The sequence below is a fragment of the Scomber japonicus genome, chromosome 8 (assembly GCF_027409825.1).
Source record: "Scomber japonicus isolate fScoJap1 chromosome 8, fScoJap1.pri, whole genome shotgun sequence".
In the NCBI taxonomy this organism is placed as follows: domain Eukaryota; kingdom Metazoa; phylum Chordata; class Actinopteri; order Scombriformes; family Scombridae; genus Scomber; species Scomber japonicus.
This window is the reverse complement of record NC_070585.1, coordinates 4,695,496-4,717,611: the sequence shown is the minus strand read 5'-3', so window position 1 is coordinate 4,717,611 and position 22,116 is coordinate 4,695,496.

Sequence of the window (22,116 nt, the reverse complement as noted above, 5' to 3'; positions counted from 1 at the left end):
TTTATGACAATGTATACCAATGTATATTTTTTTGTCATATCAGTTCCGGCAATGTCCACCTCCAGCAGGACAGCAGCTCCTACCCCTCATCATGACATGTCAGCTGCTGCTTTAATTCTAATATGTATGGTATGATATGTGAACATTTGGAATAAAAAAAGTTTTGATTTCATAAGTTTTTCTTTGGTGTCAGATTATTTATAACATAATGGTGATGAACACTGGTCAGAAGGGCCCCCTGGGAATTTTTGCTTAGGGCCCCAACAGACTCTAGAATCGCCTCTGCACACACACACCAATACAAGTTTTGGGTAGGCATCATTAGGCAACTGTCCAGGATTCTGTATCTCATCCTAATGTCTCCCTCCCTGCTTGTGCTGGCTGATTTCTCCACTATGAACATCAACCCACTTTTCAATAGCTTTCTTCTCATTTCGAGTTTGACTAAAACAAACACAAAAGAAGAATCTTCACTGTGCTGTTTTAACATTTTGTTGTGTGATGAAAATTGAGCCCTCTAGAGGCCACTAGTGGTGCAAATGGCACGTTAATAAATAAATAAATAAAAGTTTGCATTTGCCAACTTAACTGTAATTATATGCATTCTTATTGTCTGCTTTACAACTATATTTTGTTTGATAGCATTTTACTCATAATCAGAACAAACATTTGACAGGAGATCCGGAGAATTAAATAAAGTGGACGTCCATGATAACTCCTGATTCCTCACTCAGATAACTTCTGTTGTGGTTTGGTGCTATATAAATAAAACTGAATAGAATTTGTTACAGTGTGTATGTGTAGCTGGCTTCCAGGTGAAACTCCTCCACTGCTTAGTACTTTAGTCCATGCTTGCTTGTTTGTTTGTTTGGAGGTGGCAGAGCTGCTGTCAGTCCGCTAACCTCAGCAGACTGGAGACACTGTCAGGGTGTGAATACTGGAGTCTGCTGAGGAAACTAAACACCGCTGCACTGTCCATATATCTGCAATGAAATCACAGAAAACTCATATACAAAAAACATGAAATATTGCACATTGTCAGTTTAGGTCTTTTCTTTAAAGTCCGTGTAAAGTAAGAATAAATATGTGTTCTGAGTTTGACATGCCACAGAAAAGTGTGTTGTTAACCACCCTGCCAAATTTGAATGATTAAAAAAATCGCCAAATATATGAAATTAGGCTTCAAAGTTGTGTAAAAATCAGCCTCTTTCTCTGCTCCCAAACACTGTGGGCGTTCCCGCCAAGTTCGCTGAAACCCTGCCCCCTACCTGTCAATCAAAGTCACCACCTCTACCAGAAACATGGACGCTTTCTGCTGCTAACTCAGTTGCTAGCCCAGTGGCTAACTCAGCTAACTGGCTAACTGTAGACTGTAGTAGTAGTAGTGTGCGCTGAATGTATACACTACAGCAGCATTGGCAGGTTTATGCAGCAGTGATTTTCAGACCCGCCCACTAAATCCTGAACACAGAAATCTTGAAACACAGTTTGTGAAGCCTAGCTCCACAATTCAAATGGTTGAAATGCTTTTTACACCTTTTTTAGAAATACATTTATGACCTATTTAATGTGTTTAGAAGAAAATGTCTGAATTCACTTTACACGATCTTCAACCTATTATTGCCTCCCTATAATGGTTCTGGTGAGAAAGATACAGTACATCACTCTCTACTCCACCACTTTCCCCAAAAAAGCTGATTACTTAATTGTCACATAAAAAGTCATTGGGAGTAGGTGATTCTTGTTTTTGTGCACATGAGCATTATGAATCACTTTACATGGAGACATCAACAGCAGGGTGGCTGGATGAAAAGAGAAAATAATTAGATTGAGCCTCCTCCTATTTAAATACAGACTGAAATAAACACAAAGTAGTCTGTAGAAGTCTAAATAAGATGGTTTCCACCTCTGAATATCTGATAAGTTGTTAAATTCACACACTTTCATGCTGTAAGAAAGAGATCCTGTTCTGACCCTGTTGGTCTGTTTGTCGTCTCAGCACAGTCTGGTCCAACACAAGTAAGGAAGCAGCATCTTCTGTCAATGCAGTTAAAATACTCAACACATACATGTTAACACACTGAGTGTCATGTCCTGGTTTAAATCTGGCCTAAGAGCTCTCCAGACATTGAAAAATACTCTTCATTTTCATATACTCTTACCTCAGACTCCTGAATTTCTTACATTTCTAGTTTGTCAGTGATTCCTAAAGTTATGAGTGTTGCAACCCTGACTCCCAGAAAATGTGTTTATATAAAAACTACAGCAGAGACATTCTATGTCATTTAATGCTGCTTGGATTATGTGCAGTAATGACAGCCTCATTAAACATTTTATGGTTGTGTTTAGGCACTGGCAGTTCTTGGTTGAGGGGAAGATGGTCTTGGTCTTAAACAGAAGAAAGTCTGCAGTGACTTATTAACATTTAACAAAAAAACCCCACTTTTCTTTGAACTTAACATCAGTGCTTTTGTTGCTTAATTAAACCCAGATTTGGTACTCATGATGTGATACTTGAACTCTTGTGTCAAAGTCCTGCATTTCACTTTGTACGCCCCCATCCACCCTAACTGTGTGGTAGATAAACTGCACTTCCTTCACTCCAAAAAATATTGCCTGTGAACATAATCCAGGCAGCAATTTACTTTCTACTACGACCTTATTGGTAAATCAATTTAGTAATGTATAATTTGTGACAGACATTGATAGCAGTTTCCCAGACTGGATAAACCACTGAGCCAATCAAAGCCTTAATAGGATTTTATGTGCCAAAACAAGAATCACTGATAAACAAAAACGTTAAGTGTGGATGAAATAAACAGGTTGTTGTAAGCCCACCAACGGTATTACTATACTGCACTGAATATAAGACAAACCCTGCCCTGCCCTACCCTATTATTATTATTATTATTATTATTTTTGATACGTTGGGCCCCATCTTGTGGTTGGTGCACAGTGGATGGCTGGCGACACGCATGTGTCTTTGTTAGTTTCCCCTGCGCCCACGCTGTCTAAATAGCAAATGCACTTGCACCGGTCTGTGCACCCATAGGTGTGTTGGGCTCAAAATGAGGTGTGGTCAGGCGCATTGGTGGTGCGTTGCTATTTCAAGGCAGAGGAAAGCGATTGTGTCACTGTTTATAAACCCCAGAAATGATAACATCAACATATGAAAAAATATTCATATTGGTTAGTCATAATATTTATCAATTTAATTAATTGTAAAAATAACAGATTAAATAAGAATAAGTCCCATTTTAATCGTTTAAATGGGGCGCTTTGTCTTTTTGAGCCCCTCATCACCTGTGACATAATTCTTAGCAGCTTGACAGAGGATTCTGTCCATTTCTGCAGTAAAGACACTTTGGACTTGTTTTCACTCATCATGATTTTATTTCCTTTACCGTCACAAAATAAGTCACACAGTAAACCCACTTTAAGAAACTCACTAGCCTAGAAGCATTAAGGAAACAAAAAACCCATAAAGCATCACTGTCTGTACGAGCAAGTGTTGGAGCACTACTCTATGTTGAATATAACCCAATCCACACCATGAGTGACTGAACATCATCTTTACTAAAAAATATGGAGCCAAATCAAGGTCATATGTTTTCTTCATTTGAAAAAGAGATTTAAAACGGAAAGTCCAACTTTTGATACTGAATTTTCGAAAAATAATAATTAGGGCTGTCAAATGAATCATTTTTTAAATCGAGATTAATCGCAGAATTTCCATAGTTAATCAAGATTAATCGCGTTTTGAATTGCATGTTTAAAATCCTGTTATTTTACATTTCAAGGCAGTTTTAAGCCCATAATGTAAAGCATTTCTTACCAGAGTGTCTGAACTGGGAATCAATCACGGCTCTGCTGTGACTCCCACACTCCAAAATGGTACTTTGGTGGAGCTGAGGCTCGCTTGGCTGCACCTGGGTGTTTAGCGTGGAGGTGCTAACTCAAACTTGACGCACTCCGTTTGACACAGGTTGAATTTTACTTTTGACTTGTCAACTGAACCGTCTCTCACTTTTTTAAAGTTAAACAAGCCATTCAAAAGTCCAGTAGCTCTCTTACTTTCCATCAGCGCGGTAGGTTTACTGCAGGAGGCCACTTCAAAGCATAGCGCTACAGCTAGAGGAGCTGTCTACGGGTGAGTAGAAGGGACAAAAAGGCTTGCAAAATTTAAATGCAATTTAAAAAAATGCGTTATGGATTGCATTAATGTAATCGCGATTAACGCGTTAACGCTGACAGCCCTATCTAATAATTTATAATCAGTTATTAGCTAAAACTAAAACATGTAACTGACCACATGATGGTGCTGTTGGTACCATGTTTTATTATGTTCAGCATTTCCACATGGGACACCTGCCCATAAAGTATGATAGCCAGCCCTACCATGGTCTTCCTCACTTGCACATCTGAAGAGGAACTAGACCACCAGTTTAAGATCCTGTTCATTCCTTTGTTGCAAATGTATTTTTATTTGTTTTTTGAAAAGGTTTATTGTTTAATTACAGCTTTTGTTCTCTTTAAAATTGTTTTGTTCAGTCAAGCAGAAACAAGTAAAATCAACAGGCTTAAATTGCTGAAAGTATGAAAACCTGACTAATTTCAAAAACGTTAAATATTTGTTAAATATTGTTCAAAGTTATTCATTTTAATCACGTAAACAAATCATCATATGTGGCAATTATTCCCATCTGTTCCTATCTGACACACTCATTTGAGAATAGTATGTGCTGCTTGTAGAGAGTAAGTATTTAGTGTGTTAGGTTTATACAGGGTTGTGGGAATTCCATCATTATATCTGAAATGTTAATTTTCTTATTTAATTAAAATGTATTATCTCGCTTTAACTAAGCTAGTCACTTAGAGCACTGAGACCAGCCAACCTCTGCCAGTTGATCCTCTGAATGTCCAAATGAAGACACAATGTGTGAGGAGACAATTACACCAGGCTGTGACTCAGAGAGAAGATGAAAACAATAAGAGAGGTAGTGTAACGCTGTCCAACAGAGTCCTTGTCCAGGTCTCCCCTAAGGTCTCCCCTCATCCCTCCACCATCTCTCTGCTGTTTGACCAGCTGTGAACACGCTCAGTACTGGATACTATTCAGGATAGAAGGCTGTAGAAAAGAGGATTAGTCCTGCACTGTGAAATCAGCTTCACATCCAGCCTGTGTCCATCCAGGCCTTCTGTTCATCACCCACCTGAAAAATCTTGGACGAGTCAGATTTGTAGTGTGAGATTTTAACTCAACAGGAGAAGGGCTTAGTGTGTCCATTGGTTTTAAAGTGCATTCAGATAGAATACTGTGACAAAGAGAGCAGAGCAGGAGGACCCAAATGCATGAGATAATAGGCAGACAGGAAATCCAAAAAGAAACTGTAGCACAGGAACTGACAGACTGAGCACACGACGTGACAAATAACTAAACTGAAAACTGGACTTAAATACTAAGTGAACTAACCAGGAGATGGAGAACAGGTGACTGGACAGGGGGAACTTGCAAGGAACGAACAGCCTGAGGAAAACACAGAGGAACATGTAAGAAGATGGTTGGCTAGGGAAGATTTTCAGAATATCTTGACTTCTGCTGCTTTGATTTTGTTCATTCTTCTTAAATCCATATTTAAAGTCCCCTAACTATGATGACCAGATGTAAGGGACAAGTTGAAATTAGAACTAAAGGTCTATTTCTAAAGTAAGACCGTTTCAAATAAGGGTCTGTTCTGCTGTTGAGGTAAATAAAGGCCAATTTAAGCATTCATAGCATATGGAAAACCAGATGGTGAGTCTCAAGAGGATTGTACCCTTACAAAAAACACAGAATCTGTATACAGAGATGGTTCATGTGTATCTATTGAAGGATATAAACAATAAATACAGAATATTCAGTGTGTTTTTATTTATATTTGACATTTGAATGGCATGATGTACATGCTACTAAACACTGTGTATGTTATACTGTCACTCTTACTACTAGTGTATGTAGATGTGTATGTGTTCATACATGTGGCACCTTGTGACTAGATAATAGGGATGTATTGAATAAATATACGTTACTTTAATGTGAACAGATAAACAGCTCTAAAAAGATACTGACAGCATCCGAATTAGCTCTTTACAGTAATGCCAGGATCTTGCATTGCAGTTATCAGATTCAGAGTTTTTCTTCAAAGTAATTGGTATGATCGTTGTCTGCATAGTGAACAGGAAGGGAACCAGACTTGTTAAAATGTAAACAAATAGGCCATATGCCACACAGATATTCCTCAATATTATTTATGATTCAGTATTCAGTCTGAGGTTTATTCTCAATCATTTTTCACCAGTTTTCATCAGATTAGATGTTCAGTGCAGATTAAAGGTGACTGGAGATGTTCAAGTGTTATTTCAACTTTATTATCTGATATTGAAGGCTGCACTTTGTGTAAATTAATAGTAGATGTGAGAAGGACTAGCTGTTAAAGACTGTCTCGCTCTCTTCATAAGAAGAAGACACTTCATCATGCAACATGGCCCAACTGGCCATCCTCACTTGTGTTTTCCCACTGCTCTGTTGTCACTATCCATTCCCACCCAGAACATTAATAGTTGCACAGCTTTTATTCATTAACTTGCTCTGTATATGTTGTGAGCAGCTATACAAACAATGCATGTATACAAATCTGTGTTTAAACCTTTTAAGCACAATTCATGAATTCATCAATATGTTCTTATCTGAATTTGTTGTTAGTCTGTGAACAAATCTAGAATTTGAGATCAGACATATGCACAAATCATAAATGTCCAACGACCTTTAAAAAATGGTATGGTCAAGATTTATGCAATATGAACAGTATATTAGAACTACAATTACATTTAAAAATGATTGGGCCAAATATACAACATTTATTAGTTTGAAATTGCTATCTACACAATTGAACTACTAAGTCTAATATTAACAGCTAACAGTTGTTAGCTGCACTTTTAGATGACAATATCAATATATCAAAATATCAATATATAATATAATATATTGGAATTTCCATATTGGAATGTAACCATAATTAATTTCATCCATCTGATTTGGCTGTGACATACTGTATGCATCTGGTTAACTATCAGCCTGTTCAGTGTCCCCACAGCCTGGCAGCTCAGTAGTGGAACAGGGAGGCGCTCTGCTTTCACTACGTCATATCCTGTTGTGCACTAGGTGCAGCAGTAGAGAGTTATTGAGATCAGTTCCACAGATTTACATGTTTACTTTTTTTTTTATATATTTTGTTGGCATAGACACCTTTATTAAGCACTAGACAGACAGGAAACCTGGGAGGGGGGGGGGGGGGGGGGTGACATGCAGCAAAGGACCTCCGATCGGGATTTGAACCGGGGTTGGCATGCGCTCTAACCACTCGACCACCTGCGCACCGGATTTACATGTTTTCAAACTTTTTATTTTATTACAGGCATACTGCGTTGTAGTGGTGCAACAGGTCTGCAGGCTGTATACAGGATTCACAAATGAAATCCTGCAAGTGACATGTTTACCAGCCAAATCTGCCTTTTCTGGCATTTTACTTGCAGTTTCTCTACATTTTTTATCATCACGTCCGCTTTGAGAGGCAGCTCTCTCCACTGCTGCACTGCTCCAACGGAGATTTCTTTATATAGAGAAATGGAGGTGGGGTGGAATGCTAATTATCAATAGCAGGCATGTGCCTGTCAATTTAGAAAGATTCTGATCCACTAACATACACATGAAGGTAAGACCACACGCACACGAGTCATGAATTCCATGGTCATTTTGTGTGCATTTGCATCCTCCACACGTATTAGTGAATGAGGCCAAGTATAACAGAAAATCCCCCAAAAACCTGTCACAAGGTGAAGACTTGCACCACAGAAGCATAGAGAATATGGAGAGAAATTAGAGGAAGAGACAGAAAGAGAGAGAAGAGTGGGCCAAAATTGTAGAGTGAAGACTGACGCTAGCACAGGACATTATGATTTGGAATCAGTTCATTTAAAAGAGTATCAGATAGTGCTGATGGAGATCTAAGTGATCATTCTGAGGCTGCTGTCATTTCCTTCACAGCCAGTACAGAGAACTCTGGACTGGAGGCTCATGAGGAAGATCACTTTTATTAATACATAAAGATGCGCTATTTCAACAGATGAAAAACCCTGCAACATTACATCAAGACACGTCATATACATCAGCTGAGCTGCTGGAAGTGAGACTTAATGGTGTGAGGTGAGAGCCATGAGCAGGTAGTTTCTCCTGTAAATCAACATAAGCCAATATGACTCTTCTCTGCAAGTAATTTACTGCTCTCAGCTGAAATTGGAAATGAAGTATTTCAATTTATTACTGTGACCTGTAGTCAGAGCCAAATTAAATTAGACCCCTGTACTCAAAGAGGGTGGTGTCTGCAGAGCAGTATCATTGAGTATTTCTTTTATTCTGAGCAAAGGATTGCCATGACTTTTCCAGACAGAACATAAAGTAGAATTTATGGCAGGTTACACAGGTGTTCATAATAAAGTGCTGGTGACTGTGTAATGAAAGTATACATCTAACAAATATAATAATACTGATCTCAGCCACATCACCCAGCTCTGTACCTTATATAATAAAGATTAAGGGCAAGAAATAGAATTGAGTTTTAAAAAGTGACTTCTACATGTATGTAGAGATCAGGGATCAGCTGCAGTAGAGACATTATAATGAGTGGTGAGGGAGGGTTCACAGTAGTTGCCTGGTGTTGTGTTACATCTATTGGTTTACTGGAGCCCACTTTTGCCAACTATTCAATGTATCACTGCCTACTGTACACATTAATAAAGAATGTCTTAAAGTCTGTGTAAAGTAAGAATAAATGTGTTCTGAGTTTGACATGCCACAGAAAAGTGTGTTGTTAACCACCCTGCCAAATTTGAATGAAAAAATCACCAAATATAGGAAATTAGGCTTAAAAGTTGTGTAAAAATCAGTCTCTTTCTCTGCTGCCAAACGCTGAAACTCCGCCCCCTACAAAGTGTCACCTGTGATCAAAGTCACCACCTCTACCAGAAACATGGCCGCTATGTCTGAGAGCTTTCTACTGCTAACACGGCTGCTAGCTCAGTTGCTAGCTCGGCGGCTAACTGGCTAACTGTAAACTGTAGTAGTAGTAGTGTGTGCTGAATGTATTTATACCTCTACAGCTGCAGGGGAGAGTTTGTGATTTTTAGACCCACCCACTAAATCCTGAACACAGAAATCTTGAAACACAGTTTGTGAAGCCTAGCTCCACAATTCAAATCTAAATGGTTGAAATGCTTTTTACACCTTTTTTAGAAATACATTTATGACCTATTTAATGTGTTTAGAAGAAAATGTTTGAATTCACTTTACACAGCCTTTAATGTGTTTAGGATTATTAGATTATCATATTTCATGTGAGATTATGTGATAATCCATTCTGAGTTGGCTTTCATACACACTGTGAGACAGTTGCAGCTTCCGCTGCAGGTGATTGATCAGAATCATGCCGATATCTTCAGTTTCATGTCTTTATTTCCACCACCACATCCACAATCCTTTACAACAATTTGATGACTCAGTGGTTCTGTATAAATGAACATAAGATATCTGTATGGAAATGTATAAGACACATGTAGAAATTGTTGACTACATGCTTTCTGCTTGAAACAGCTAAATCCATGCATAAATACCTTGCATCTTCCTAAGTGTTAAACTTAACACCTTTATCACATCATATTCATGACTGCTGTGATTTTCCTCTGCATTCCCTTATGATTGATTAGTGGCTGTATGTGTTACTTTGTTTCCAGGGTAAATTTAACCAATCCCTTCTTCCCATTTGATTGAATAATGTTCTGAAATATTTACTATCACAACATATGTGCACTGTTATTGTTTGTAATCATTTCATGTTTTTATTTTCTCAATGTTTTATTAGTTTTAAAAGGTGTTTGTCAGAGTGCTGCAATCAGGGGCACTGCTAGAAACTTTGGCCCCTGTGAAAAAAATGAATGCAATATTAAATATGTCTCAGAGGGGTCATGGCGGAGTGAAGACGCACACTCCTGCGCTCCTCACCTGTTTCGAGATTTATTTACTTAAATCATCAAATTATCCAAACCACACACACACATTTTTGGTGTGTAGAACTTTGTTGTAAAACTTGGCAAACAGCAGGACTTCATGATGAGCGGAAGACCCAACACGAGGGCAACCCAGTCGTCTTTAACCCAGTCGAGCGAGACCGCAGCTAGCTGTGGTAGCTACCACCTTCGTGGAAACTTTCCTGGTGGAGGTATTCGGGGAGGACAGTTTCCCTCATAAACCAGCAGTGGACTGCACTCACCACGCCCTCAGACTGCTACAGCAAATCCCCCCCCCCCCCACGAGCCATGATCGCCCGTTTGCATCATTACCCGGACCAAGGAACTGATTCTACACTTATCCTGGGAGCGAACTGGGCAGCTGACATACCGGGGGCAGAAGACCAGCTTTTATCCTGACCTCAGCATTGACCTGGTTCGAAGGAGAGCAGCTTCCAACCCTGTAAAGAAACAACTTCAGGAGGCCGGTGTGAAATACTCGCTCGCATATCCTGCAACCCTCCGGTTCACATATAACGGGTCCAAACATGAGTTCAAGTCACCGCAGGATGCATCTGCCTTTGTCAAGGCAAATATCCAGAAGACGGGGGAAGCGACGATATACCTGCATTAGAGGACTAACCAGCTGGTTTCCTCATTTTTGACCTCTGAAATGTGTTCACTGTTGGAGATTATTCCCCCTGATCACAGTCTGTAAGTGGTGCTATGTTTACTAGTCTGTGTTGAACTGCTGTGATATTATAATTAAAGTTTACATATGAGACCAGTTTAATTTCACTCGTTTTGTGCATTTGACAAACAACCTAAAGTTACCACTGCACTGGCTCAGTTTATTATCCGTGTCGGACTGCCGACGACATAGACGGATCCCTGCCCCTCTCACTCTTTGTTGTTTGTGTATTAGGAAAGAAAGAAGGAAATTGTTTTAATTTTGTTTTTGTGTGTGTGTGTGATCCGTTTTACTAGAGACACATTCAAGACACAAGTTCTCAGTAAAGTAAATTTCTATCCTTTATTGCTAAATTACTATTATTATTTTCTTGATTTCATGGTGATGATATAAGTTGTCACTTCCAATTTTTGAGTTTGGTGAGGAGTGCTAAGATGCATGTATAACAACCAGAAGTAGTTTTTCTTAAAATTATGTAGCCTCTCTATAATACAAGAGAAGACTCAACTAACAATTTGGACCAACGTCTCAGAAGACTAAATTCGCTCAGGAGAAATGGGCATCGAAAAGCATCTGGACACAAAACACAAGACAAACTGTTATACTGTTAAAAGGTAAGTAAAACAATTTACTTAATTTCATTAATCAGTTCTTCTTCTTTTCCCCCCCCCTTTCTTATATTTTCTCAAAATAACATTTACCAGACATAACAATAACACTAACACATGCATAGAAATAAATAAATAATTTTTTACAAATTATCATCTGATTGAAATGTTAATAAACTAAACTAAATTAAACTTGCATTCTTCCTTATCATGTTTTCCTTTCTCTCTTTTCTTCAATCATTAAGACATTAAAAGTCGATACCACAATTACAAACTGGTTATATACATTTAGCTTAAGATATATACAATATGATAATTATAGTACAACTAATACACTTTAACATTTTCTTATACAAATTGATCTCAATATACACACAACTCAAAATAGCCACTAATCAGTCACAACTGCTAATGTTAGCGTTGTTAGCACCAACGGCTATAAACGGCTACCAATGCTAGTGGTTGCTAAGGCCACGGCTATTAACAGCCACCAACGGTTGTCACTATTAGCGGTGGCTAACCGCTGCTAACCGTTGCTAACGCTAGCGCAGCTAGCACTAACGTTTTTTTTCATTTTATCTTCTTCTGCTTTTCAGTGAATATTGATTACAACAAATTGGTTCAACTCACCGGGATTTTAAAGAGCAGCAGAAGTGTGACTGCTCCAGGTTTAGCTCTTCTTTCAATCAATTTCAGTTCTAAACAATCTGGGTTCGGCTCAACTGTCTCAACAGCTGCTGCTCTGGTACAGCAGTTAATAACGGTTATTTATATGAGTACATTTAAAATGTACTATTATTATTATTTTTATTAATTATTTTTATTATTAAAATCAAACCCACATCAATTCACTTTTCTCCAATCAATTTCTAAGTAATCCAATTCATTTTATTTCACTGTCTTGGTTACATGCGTTAGGTTTAATGCATCTTAGAAGCTTTTGTAGTTGTTGGATAAGTACAGCATTTAGTTCGGGTAAGTGCCATGGTGGGGGGGCATATCCTCTGGATTGCGTTTCTTTGTTTTTTTTTTCTTTTTCCTTTCTTTTCATGTTTTCTTGTTTTGTACTACCTAAAGTTTTTCACCATAAGAATACCAGCTATACTCATCTGCAAGTGATTTCTTACTGAACAAAATGACTGGGGTTAAGAATAGAAAGCTCAATTTGATCTCTTGGAATGTAAAGGGCTTAAATCACCCAGTTAAAAGGAATAGAGTACTGGCTCATCGCTCTCAGCTGCACGTGGGCATAGCGTTTCTACAAGAAACACACTTTCGCAACGCTGATGTTAATAGAATTCGTAGAGGCTGGGTTGGGGAGGTTATTCACTCGAGATTCAACTCTAAGGCCAGAGGCACTGCTATACTCATTCACAAAGATATCTCATTCACAGCTGAGAAAATCGTGGCTGACCCAAGCGGTAGATATGTGATAGTCACTGGTAAACTCTTTAATAAATCTGTAATTCTAGCAAACATATACGCTCCTAACTGGGACGATGAGGCTTTTATAAAATCCTTTTTTTCCAGCCCTGCCCGATGTGGACATTCATAATTTAATTATTGGTGGGGACTTTAATTGCGTTCTTAGTCCTGAGCTCGACTGCTCCACTGCCAATCCTGGACCGCTTTCCAAGTCAGCCAAAGTCATTCATAACTATAAAGAACAATATGAGTTGTTCGAACCCTGGAGGTTTAATTTTCCAACTGGTAGAGCGTTTTATTTTTTCTCGCCAGTTCACAGTACTTACTCTTGAATTGATTATTTTCTGCTAGACACTCGGCTTATTCCCTTTATAGACTGCATCATATATCATAGTATTGCCATCTCCGATCAAGCCTCACTGTCTTTCGAATTGTCTTTCCCTGAGCAACCCCCTGCATGCAGAGCATGGCACTTGAACTCTCTTTTACTCTCAGACTCTAAATTTACAAAATTTGTGAGCACTCAGATAAAGTTCTTTATTGAAACAAATGCTACGCCAGATAACTCTCATGGTATTCTTTGGGAGACCTTAAAAGCCTTCCTGCGTGGCCAGATTTTTAGTTTCACTTCCCACAGTAAAAAAGAAAACATCTCTAAATTAAAGGAACTCAGTGATAATATTGCCCAGTTAGATGCACAGTATGCAACCTCACCTACTCCTGAACTCTATCAGAAGAGGATTCCCACCATGCAGTCTTCAAACTGAGTTTGATCTAGCCTCAACCACCAAGGCTGAGCACCTGCTTCTAAGGGCCAGACATACTGTGTATGAATTTGGGGACAAAGCGGGCAGATTTTGGCTCACCAAGCTCGACAGTCATACATGTTGCATCAAATAACTCAAATACAGACCACCTCATGCTCCACGGTCACTGACCACAAACAAATCAATGACACAATTGCTGAGTACTATGGTAAATTATATGCTTCTGAGTGCACCACTGGCCCCGGTGAAGCAGACTCTTTTTATCAGGAACTGAATCTACCTAGGCTGAATAATACTTGGAGATCTACTCTCGACAATCTATTGACAGTTCAGGAAGTTCGGGAAGCCATTAACTGCATGCAGTCTGGGAAAACACCTGGGCCCGATGGGTTCCCAGTGGAATTTTTCAAAAGGTTCTCTAGTGAGCTTTCCCCGTTACTTTTGAACATGTACAATGAAGTCCTCTTGTACGGCCAGCTGCCACAAACATTGAGGCAAGCCTCAATATGTCTAATTCCCAAAAAAGACAAAGACCCCCTTCGCTGTGAGACCTACCACCCAATTAGTCTACTCAATGTGGACTGTAAAATTCTAGCGAAGTGTCTTGCCAAGCGCCTTGGAAAGGTTCTCCCAGCCCTCATTTAATTTTTGTTCAAGGACGACACTCCTTCTCGAATACCCGTAGGCTCCTTGATATATTGTACACCAAGTCTTATTCTCCTGAAATTATTGTAGCCTTAGATGCAGAAAAGGCTTTCGATTGGGTGGAATGGGGCTTCCTTTTTGATACCCTTTCAAGATTCGGTTTTGGACCCACTTTTATTTCCTGGGTCAAATTACTTTACAGCTGTCCCTTAGCCTCAGTTCGAACAAATGAGGTACAATCAAGCTATATCCCTTTGTACCGCGGAACATGACAGGGATGCCCCCTATCGCCGCTGCTTTTTGACTTAGTGATTGAGCCACTTGCAATTTCCTTAAGACAGTGTCACTCCTTCGAGGGGATAATCTGAGGTGATAAAGTACATAAGGTGTCACCGTACGCAGATGACCTCCTCCTATATATTACCAACCCTGCAAAGTCCCTTTCGTCCATTCTATCTAAGCTGGAACAGTTCGGGAAACTCTGCGGTTACAAGGTCAATATGCAAAAAAGTGAAGTTTTCCCTCTGAACCCCACCGCTCTTAATATTCCTGCCTCCATGTTCCCCTTCAAGAGAGTAACATCCCACTTTAAATACCTGGGGATTACTGTCCCTCGCTCTTTCCAGCTATTATATAAACTTGATTTCTCTCCTTTAATTGACAAATGCAAAAAAGATTTGGAGCGTTGGCGCATGTTACCATTATCATTGGCTGGGCGTATTAACTTGCTTAAAATTAATATAATTCCTAAATTCATATATCTTTTCCAGAATATCCCTGTATTCATTTCCAAAAATAAGTTTAGTTCTCTTGATATGATATTTTCTAATTTCATCTGGGATGGCAGGCAGCCTTGGATTGGTAGGGCTGTTTACAAAGACCCAAAACATCGGGAGGGATGTTACTATTACTGGGCTAGCAATATTCAGAAAGTTATCACACATGTCCAAAGTAATCCTTCTGAGCATGCGCCGGATTGGGTAAAGATAGAAGCACATAGTCCCTTTCCACTCTTTAGTTACTTCCCCTTTACCTCTGGCAATTCCTACATCATACATTAATCCAGTTGTAGCTCATACACTTAAAATTTGGTCACAGTTTATGAAACAATTCGGCCTGCAAAAAGCCTCCTTAATGGCACCCATTGCGTCAAACCATTTCTTTACACCAGCCCAGTTGGATCTGTCTTTTCGTGCATGGCACAGGAACGGAATACAAGTTGTTAAAGATTTGTATATTGAAGGGGTATTTGCATCATTCGCTCAGCTGGCAGGAAAATTTGGCTTACCCCAGTCACATCACTTCCGCTATTTTCAGATTAGGGACTTTGCCCGAAAGGGTTACCATCCTTTTCCTGAGCTACCTCCAGAGACACCCCTGGATACTCTTCTAGCCACAAAGACAATTCTTAAGGGCGCCATCACAAGGATATATAATACACTAACATAAATCCTCAGCCCACTGCAAATATTAGGACTCTCTGGGAGGAGGATCTTGGCACACCTCTCTCCAATGATGTGTGGGAGTCAGTTCTTCCTCTTGTATTAGATATGGCCTTATACAATTTAAAATTGTTCACCGTGTTCACTTAATTTATCCCAGCACTGACCCTACATGTGACCGGTGCAAACATGCACCGATGACCTTAATACATATGTTTTGGACATGTTGCACTCTTCGCACATTCTGACTTGCAATATTTAATTCCTTGAGCGAGGTTTTTAGTATGGTCATTGATCAGCATCCTTTAATAGCTTTATTTGGTGTAAGACCTGGGGACTGTGTCTGGCCATTAAATATGTACAATGTGGTGGCTTTCACTACTTTACTTGCCCGTCGCCAAATACTGTTAAATTGGAAGAGCTCCAAACCCGGGGCTGAGGGGTGATTTGTATGTGTTTAATTACAAATGCCAATAAACAGATTTTTCAAAAAGAAAAAAAAAAGTCTCACTGGAAACACTTAGCTGCCTCTCATCAAGTCCTCAAGGTCACTGTCTACATCAGCTGGATCAACCACAAATATCTGTCTGGATGGTGCATGAAAGTACTGTTTATTAGAGGAAGTGTTGTTAGACACATAAAATTAAATAGAATTTTTTCCAATATCTTATAGTTGTCTAGGTATATTACTCACAACAAACTTCCAGCGGCTGTGGTGCACATTCACACATCCGACAATGCCATCATAGTGGTCAGAGTTCACCTAAAATATGAGTTATTCATCATAATAGGATATTAAGTTTTGCAGTATACATTATTGGTCTGTTTTCATACATTTACCAATGGGGCTGATAAAGCCATTATTTTGTTGAGTTTAATCGCACTTACATTTCTTAAACTTTGTCTTAAAACTTGCTGGGTTTTTCCAAACAGAATAACACCCATAATGAGGTGGTCTAGCAGGTACAGTCGATTTGAACCCATGCATCAGCACTGGTCTGAAGTGTGGTGGCATCGCCTTGTGCAGCCTTTTCCAGGGTTTCATCGGGGCTGGGAGATGATTCCAAGACATTGCTCAACAGGCCTGTTTCCCTTTTGTGAACATTTCCTGTTGTAAGACTTTCAATTTTCTTCGATTTTATCTTCTCAGTTGTTAGCCTTAGGAGCTGGCTTTCTGTTGCCTTTTCTTGAGTTCTGTCAGGGTTGGAAGACTGGTCTAAGGCCTTGTTTGAGTTTATTGCTCAATTATTTAATTATCCAGTAGGACTTTAACAATAGAGGTTGTCATCTGATGGCTGTTCTGAGGACTGTTCTGCATCAATCATCTCCTTCGCATCTTCACATGCATGTCGAAAAAAAAGCAGAAAATGGGAGAGCTGCCTGCAATTGTCTGAGATGAACAAAGTGCATCCTCATGGTTCACAATGACTTCAGAGTCTGATGACCCTGTATGTTCACACTTTGAGTGTTGAATCACTCTTTGAAGTCTTTGTAAGTTCTCCTCCACAACTTAACTGCAATTCTTGCTGAGCAATATGATGCAGAGACACTGGAAGATGTTCACACCTTCTTGCAGGGTTCGACTATTCTGCAAACACAAAGGTCAGAAATTCTTTGTGACCTTTGTCAGTCACATTCTTGCCAATGATCTGTGATACTGCTTTTAAGATATGGGCTGAGCAGAGGTGTATAATTGTGAAGGACTTCCACTCTCTATTGAATGCTGTGAGTACTGCCTGTATGAGTGCCCAACTGAAGTCTGTCTCAACATAGCCCACATTCCTCCTTTTAAATTTGCAAAACATAGGCTGACCAAAACGTCCTCTTTTCCCCGGACATATCATGACATGTTTATTAATTGATGATAATGTCCGGTTTTCCTTCTGTGTGTGTATATGTGTGTATATGTGTGTGTGTCCCCCCTCCCAGTTGGCATTGTTTGGGTTAGCGTGTGTGACGTAACCCCCGAGAAGCTGCCCTTAGGGCTGATCTCCAAAACTCACTAGAAGAAAGCAGCAGACACCGGCGGTGCAGCTGAAGCGTTCAAGATGCCGAAGTGCAAATGCACGTTCACAGATGAACTGCGAAAAAAATTCCCAGTTTACCGACCCGGTCGGGACATATGGGAGGCTGAGTGCACCGTGTGCAAAGCTGGTACATATGTGTCTGTGTCCAATAAAGGTGCTGGGGACCTCACAGCTCATATGGACACAGAGAAACATAAAAAGAACATTATTTCATATTATTTATTTATTTATTTGTCCACTAAGACTTGAAAAGCTATTATTTTAAAAGTAGATTTTTCTAAAACAGAAGAGACATTATTTCTATCATTATTTTATTCCAGAGATTTTACATTTATATATATATACCCCAAATTGCTCCTGATTGCTGCACCAACAGTGTGTGAATGTTAGTTTCCTCCTGATGAGCAGATTGGCACACTGTGTGGTAGCTCCTGTCATCAGTGTATGAATGTGTGTGAATGGGTGAATGTGACATGTAGTGTAAAAGTGGTCAAAAAGACTAGAAGAGAGTACAGTCTATTTACCAGTTACATAACATTGTGCTGTAGCTGAAATGGAAACTTATGTATGTTTTATTGTCTTTAGATTGTGTTATATTGTTTTATGTTCTGTTGTTTACACCTTTATGGAACAATAAATAGTTTGTCTTCTTTGTCTCTCATGTGAACATGTTTCACTGCTCGTTCCCAACAGGTGTGGACCAGCTAATTAAAGTTCTGATATGTTGTGTTTCTCAGTAAACAGAGGCAAAGAGGAAAAACCTCCCTAAGGAAGAAACAGACATCCCAGATAGCAAAGTGTCATTGAAACAATGTTGATTTTCCATCTGAATCATCAGAATGGTTGATATTGAAATCTCAATGCTAAATCAATGTTGAATCACTGTTACAATAGCGATGAAACCCAACGTTGAAAACAGTGACATTGAAATAACACTGAATTATAGTTGACCGGGAAAGATGATTGAAAAGTCATTGAATTATAGTTGACCGGGAAAGATGATTGAAAAGTCATTGATTTATAGTTGACCGGGAGACCATCATGTGTTAGACCAACGTTTCTGCACTGCACATCTCATTTCTGAATCCATATCAGGTAAGCACATTTATCTACATTTATCTAATATTTGAATGCTGAATTGTACCCAATTGATGTTCGTAAAGTGTAACATTATAGTTTATTTACATAGTGCAGCATTATATGCAGTCATTCTTATGCTGTCAGAACTTCTACCATTAATGTTAATATACTAATACACACCCAGATAGCAAAGTGTCATTGAAACAATGTTGATTTTCCATCTGAATCATCAGAATGGTTGATATTGAAATCTCAATGCTAAATCAATGTTGAATCACTGTTACAATAGCGATGAAACCCAACGTTGAAAACAGTGACATTGAAATAACATTGATTTTTATAGAAAGATGATTGAAAAGTCGTTGATTTATAGTTGACCGGGAGACCATCGTGTGGTAGAACAACGGTACTGCACTCTACTCTACACATTTCATTTCTGAATCAATATCAGGTAAGCACATTTATCTACATTTATCTAATATTTGAATGCTGAATTGTACCCAATTGATGTTCGTAAACATGTAACTTTATAGTTTATTTACATAGTGCAACATTATATGCTGTCATTCGTGTGCTGTCAGAACTGATTTATTATGAGTCAATCTGTCAAATTGTTGTTATACCATATAAATTAATTTAACATTTTTTATGACGGATATTATAATGTCCGTCATAAAAAATGTTGAAAAACTGCAATAAAATAAAAAATAATTTTGTTTCCTCCAACTATTATGAGAACAGTCATATGTCTGCCTTTGAACAGGGCCAACATTGATTTGTTTGCTTATAGTTTGCTGGAGCATTTTTTAATTTTATATGGCCATGTACCGTACAGTTTTTGTGACATGTCGGCTAAAAGGCATGATCACGTGACTTTCTGTGTAAAAAAACATGACATCATAATACATATATGCCTAGAGGAGAGTTAAAACACCATCATACTTTTTACTGGACCTCAATCGACCAAGGGAAAGTGGTATAATCTGATATTTTAGATCAGAATTTTGAAAAAAGCGCCAAATCTCGCAGCTGTCTCCCTCACGTATTTTACCCGGGTAGCGACGCACCATTCTCGGGGAGCGCTCTGGGAGTGTCCGCTATCTGTTTCTCCAGAGCTGGAGCTTCTGGCTTATCGTTTTACAGTTTTTTTAACGGCAAATTTTGATACAATTTTAAATCTGGTGAAAATCAGAGACAAAATCACTTCCAGTATCATCAGCCCGATGAAATCCCTCAGCTCGACCCCCCAGCGCGCCCCAGTTGCGGCTCCGGGGGCGTTGAGTCCCCTGGGGGCAGCGTGAGTAGCTTTAGCTACCCCGGGAGCTGCGATAAACAGAGAATTATAAGGTGCAGACAGGAGATCTTTTAGGGGCATGATGTACCTTGCAAAAGCCACCTCTCTGCAACCTATGAACATTATAGCATGATCACAGCCAAATGAAAAATCTGATGGTCCATAAAATGTGCCAACAGGATCTGAGGGTTAACGTTACTACTCTGTGAAATTACTATGTAGAATAATGTAAAGAAAGTTTGTTAAGCATTTTATACACTTAAATATTTTTTTAAAAGAAGTGAGATACAGGGTTCTCACATGACAGGGATAGATAGATAGATAAATCGACTCAATAGTATATTTAATTGTTAAATTGTGCTAAACTTAAACAGCCTCAGCAATAAAATGCTTCATATGCAGTGATTCATCAGTGATATCAATCCACAAACATTCTGTAACAGTAAAACAGAGAGGGACCATTTACTGCACAAAGACTGTTTTTACTTTTATACTTAATTGCATTTTGCATATAAAACTTAATGTTAACACTTTCACAAAAGTGAGGTTTTGAATGCAGGTCTTTGTAGTGGAGTATTTTCACAGTGTGGTATTAGTAGGCTACTTTTACTGAAGTAAGGCATTTCAATACTTTGTACACCACTGGTTACAAGATGTTTGTCTTTCTTTATATTTAGAAAATGGAAAAGAAAGCTGCCCAGGCCCCAGACCAGGCCCCGGCTGGCCAGCCAGGCACCCAGGCCCCGTCCAGCCGCTGCTGGTTGCCCAGACCACGCCCCGGCCAGCTTCCACGCCCGGACCACCCCCCGCAGCAAGGACTACAGCCTCACATGGGGTGGGCGCTCCACCAACCAAGCCAAACACTGCCCCTATTTTTTATTTTATTTTAAAAGTTTATTTATTAATTGTCATATATACTGATTGTTTTGTTTATTCATTTAGAGTACCTCATGTTCAAATAAATTATTTTCATAATTGCACTCCTTTTGTCTTCTACACTTATTGAAAATGTTAAAAATGTCGTAGTCAGTTAAAAGGAATATCAACTTAAACACAAATATTAAGCATTAAAGCTCAAGTTTTTACTGACCAATTGCAAAGTTTTACTAAAAATTGGAAAAATTCTCACAACAGTGTTTCTGTTTTTTGAGCTTTCCAGGGTGTCCATGGAACCTTAGAAAGTCTTTACCAGTAAATGTTTTTTTTCAAATGTGCTAAATCATATGTCTATGTCTTACCTTTACTAATGGTAGTACTCTAATATGTAGATAATAACTACTTGCATGAGAAACTCTCCACATGATTAACTGATTTTAATAAAGTTTAAGATGCATGTTATACAACTAGTTTTAAGAAAGTCAGAAAAAAGAACATTTCTGAGTATCTGTGACAACAGGTGGCAGGCAGACGCTGAGTTCATGCTCAATACAGATTTTATTGAAAGCACAGGGGAGGATTGGGGCTGGAGAGCAGGGTCCAGTTCTGTCTCCTCATGCTGACGACCCACTTGTCCAGCCTGTCCGGATCACCTAGAGGGAAACTTTAAAATGACACATATAGGTGCTCAGCAACTTATAGATCAGAGGTCAAACCTTTTTGATATTAAGAGCTATTTGAGAATATGGAGTAATAAAAAGGGCTTTGCTTAATAAAAATTTCTTAAATAACAAAGTTACACAGTTCACCTTTAATAATAATACCAACAATGAATATGATAAGAAATATATATTGTATTTATTTATGGGTGCTCTGATCTTGTTTTTGAACATTTCTGAAATCAGTATCACCAATACAATACAGATCACACATTCTCTGAATTAGAAGCTTGCTTTTTGCAGTGTGGCATTAATTAGGCTATTAATTTATTCATTTAAGTTACTCTTGAGTAAGTATTAGTATAATTAAACGAAAAATAATAATAATATTAAATGAAAGATAATACAGAACAGCATGTATATTCTATATTATATCCCGCATTAAACGGACTGAAAGCACAAAACACACCGCAACAGCAGCTAACATTAGCTGCTCTGGTCATC